The following is a 4,649-nucleotide window of genomic DNA, read 5'->3' as shown; positions in this document are numbered from 1 at the left end:
TCAGGGCTAGGTCATCCAAAACAATTTGCTACATCTGGGAAAGCACATTCAATCTCCTTTTGCATAATGTTTGAAGTAAGCTTTTGTACATGATAAAATGTGAAAGTCTGTACAAAAGTTTTTATTATTCAAAACTGCCTTCCTTGCAGAATATGTCATCTGGATGTTTACATAAAGATTCAAAATTTGTATTTTATTTTCTTCATTTTGGGTTCAGCATGAGCTGATGAAAGAACAACCAGGTCAGCAGTTTTCTCACCACAGAACTGCAGAAAGAGAGTTCAAATTGTACTTAGCCCCCTCCTAGATGGTGTTTGAGGGTTGTAAAGAAGATGCTTTTCACTTAAAAATCTGATGCAATTAACCAGCTTTGAATTTTTTCACATCAGCAAATCTTATATTTGAGTGATCTGAGTGATTGCTGACACAAACTCTCGGCTAAGAAGGAAGAACTTTTCTTAGTGTATAAAAAGGTAGCTATCATTGCTCTTTAAATTGGAAAGCCTAACATATAAGTTGCAACAGCTCCCAGTAAATTAAGTTGGTAGTATGTCTGTACGAGATAGCTATAAGCTTAAATCAAGATAATCAAATCAGAGGGGAGGAGTAACAACCTTTTTTCAACCTTCCAGAATTGTTTTAATTCCTTGAAAATGTATATCTATACCTTTGTTACATATAGTTTGTCTGTGTAACATATAGTTTCACTAGTTCAATTTTCAGTTTATAGGAGAAATTCACTCCATGTGATATGAGGTAGTACTTCTGTGTGTTTCACAGTTATAGCTTATTTATTCACAGAGTGGCGTGGTAGAAACAGAATCCACCTTAGAGTTGTGAGTGAACATGGATGTAATTATCCATTGCATCAGTTACTTGCAGTGTAACCTTGAGGCAGTTGCTTGTTTTTCTGAGCCTCGATTTCCTCACCAGTATCATACAAATAATGCTAGCCAACCTCACAGATTTGCTGAATTAAATAAAGGTATATTTAACTACACGTGGTAATAATTGGTGCTAACAAAACTTGAGTCCTTACTGCATCTCTAAGTGCTTTCCTTGTACAATTGCACCTAATCCTCACAATAACCATGATGTGGGAGTTCTCATTATCTAGTGAAGAAGTGATATATTTAGGGATCTAAGATTGCCTTCTTCCTCTCAAAATTATAACTTATTTCTTTGTGCTTTACTATATATTTAAACTGCCCTTTTAAAAATTGTTTTTGAGGTCCATAATTTACATGATATGGAGCCTGAAAGAGGGTCTGATAAGAAACACATTGTTCAAATTTAATCTTAACTGAATTAGTTTAATTATCCATAAATATAAACTGTGAGTCATTTCTGATTTACAGACTGATATCATTCATTCATAGAGTATGCTCTGTTGCATGCTTGGTGTGTCACTCTTATTGTATGTGGGGGATATAATAGAAAACAAAGTAGGTGTGGTCTCTGCTCTCATGTAGCTTACATTCTGGTGGAGGAGACACACAGAAGTCATAAATAAGCAGATAATTATAGACAATTACAATAACTATGTAGGAGAATGGAAGAAGTAGGACTAGGAAAACCTAAAAAGATGGCAAAGAAGTACAGAGTCCAAAAGGGATTAGAAACAATTTGGTAATAACCGCTTTGGATGTTACGATTAGCTCCATCAGATTTCAACTATTTGGATATTATCAAAAACTAGATGACTAGATTGATCTAACTATACCAGAAAGAAACCTTCTGGTTTAATGTGATAGAAGATCTAATATCAAGTCGCTTATATGTAGGGACATTTATCTCATTACAAGGAAAGAAGTCAAGAAAGATATAGAATCCAGTGTTAATTAATTCACTGACCTGATTTTGTCACCTAAATTTCAGGGTCTGGAAGATGGAAGACTAGAAGCAGCCTACACATGCTGCTGTCTAGGAGAGGATCAAACACTGCAAGCAAATGCCCATCTATAGATGGACTCTCTTGGAGAGAGCATTGTAAATTATCAGAGAAAGACAGGATACACTCAGAATGAAGGAGATGGGGACAGAGAGTTCCACTAGCCAAGATGGGAAGGTACCTGGGGGAGACTTCTACACATAGGGAAGTAATAAAGGAGAGAACCCCAGGGACCCAAGCTCCCCATGTGGACACTAACTTGAGCTGTGAAGAGCTCCCACTACCACCATGGGCCTTCATACTTATCAAGGAATGCTTGGAGACAGTTTAGTGAAATTGCATTGGAGAGGTGGTTTAGCAGGTACATGTTGGCCCAGAGTTCCCAGGTTGCTGACACCACTCTGACCTTTCAGGTCTGGGGCACCCAATCTACACAGGGATCAGCTTTGCTGCAACTGCCCAAACATCACCTCTTGCCAGGCTGAGGCCCATGCCTGCAGAACTGGGTGCTGAGTGGAAGTCCAAGCCCCTCACTGGTGGAGGTCCATGTCTTTGTGGACCTGTGCATCAACTAGAAGGCCATGCCCCTGCAGTCCTGTGCACTGGATGGAGAAAAAAGCCTCCTGGCCCCATGTGCCACTCAGAGACCCATGCCTCCATGGACCTGCAGACTTGCATGCCATGCAGTGGACCATGCTCCTTGGTTTTGTGCACTGGACAGCAGGCCATACCCCTGTGGCCCCAAGCCCTGACCAGACCCTGGCCCTGCATGTTGGCTGGTGAGCCATGCTCACATGGCACTGTGCAACAACATGCCTGTGGTCCAACTCTCCACCATGGACCCAATAGCCACAAGTCACCCCTTGCCACATACTGTCATTACCTACATTTGAATGGACCAAATGCCCACAGTCCTGACACCTATGGCCACCACCTAGATAGCCTTGCAAAACAGCCACTGCCACCACCACAGGGAGACCCAGAGCAATCTTCCACAATGCCAACTCCAATGGAGAGGGACTCACCCAGCCCCCTACCCCACTTGTGCCAGCGGCCTGGGGACCAACCCACCACTCCACATGAAGATCCCTCAGCAGTGGCTTAGGTTCCATGACCCAACCAGGTAGTGGAAAAGATCCTGTGACAAATCCAGGCACCTGCCCAGGTCCTATAACCTGACTTGCCACGAAATGTAATCCTGTGATCTACTAAGGCACTCCATATGATCCTGTGACCCACCACTCTGCCAGTGGTGTGTCCTCCTGTGATGCATCCAGGTGACCACCAAGGTCCTGCAACCCATCCAAGGGCTAGCCAAGATCATGCCACCCATCACCATGGAGAGGGACTTGCACAGGCCCCTGCCTATACTTCCAACAAGGCCCTGGGGACCAACCTATCAATCTGAACACATATCTCCCAACACCAGCTTGGACTATAACAACTACAGGGGGTAGAGATGATGCAAAAGAACAATCATGTTACAGGTTCTCAGTGCATCCACCATCCTGCTGGGCCAGTCTTTTGGAATAGGACATAAAGCGTTACCAAGGGACCTCTCCTTCTCAGTAAGTAGGGGAGTCCTCCACAAAAGAGAATAAGTGTGCTTCGCCATATTAGCTCACAGCTAAAAGAAGAGGTTTCAGATGAGAAGAAACCAGCAAAAAAAATGCTAGCAACATGAAAAAACAAGCTAGTCTGACACCCCCAAAGGATCACAATAGACCTTGTTGAAGGAAATTGTTGACATTTCAGAAATGGAATTCAGAATCTGGATGACATACAAGATTAATGGAGAAGATTAAGTTGAAAACTAATGCAAAGAAACCAAAAAAATTTTCAGAAAGTGAATGAAAAGTATGGAAAAAATATTTCACACAGATTGAAAACAAAAGCAAGCAGATGAGGCCATTCTCATATCAGATAAAATAGAATTTAAATCAACAATGATAAAAAAGACAAAGATGGTCATTATATAATGGTAAAGGGAGCAACTCAACAAGGAGACATAACAATCTTAAATATATATGCACCTAACATAGGAGCTCCCAGTTTCATTAAGTAAATTCTTATAGATCTAAGGAAAGCAATAAAAAATGACACTTTATCCTTTTTGTCCAGGCTTGTGGGCCTGTTGGCTATAGACAACTCTCCTTATGTTTGCAAGAGTTCTGTAGCAGTTCCCACCTTAGATTACACAAAGTATTTATACTAATGCAAGCCAAATGTAAGTGCATTTAAATACAAATAACTGAATGTACTGGCAGTGAGAATTCCACATTAGAGAGAGAAAGAGAGGTGGTATGCATGGTGTGCACTTGTTTAGTTCTTATTACATATCACATACTATATTCCTCACAGCAACCCTGCAAAGAAGAAATTTTAATATGTCCATTTGTATGAGGAAAATGAGACACCAAGAGATATAATAGTCTGCCTCTTGTCACTCAGCTGATAAGTTGTGGGCCAGGATTTAACTCCATACACCCCAGGCTTTTGAAACATTATGTTCATATGAGGTGAGGTTTATGGCCATGGCTATTCTGTGAATGGTATTCATTCATTGATTTTTTTTTTTTTACTATTATTCACTTAGCCTTCCTTCTTTACTTCATTCATTTAAAATATTTATTCATCACCTACTCTGTACTAGCCACGGTGCTTGTGTGTCCAGCCATAGTGATGTAGAAACAGATCGAGCCCTAGCCTTCACATGTCCCTCCCTCAACTAGGAAACATAGACATTAAATAAACAATA

This window comes from Eulemur rufifrons, chromosome 27, assembly GCF_041146395.1.
Source record: "Eulemur rufifrons isolate Redbay chromosome 27, OSU_ERuf_1, whole genome shotgun sequence".
Lineage (NCBI taxonomy): Eukaryota > Metazoa > Chordata > Mammalia > Primates > Lemuridae > Eulemur > Eulemur rufifrons.
This window is presented reverse-complemented; position numbering follows the sequence as displayed.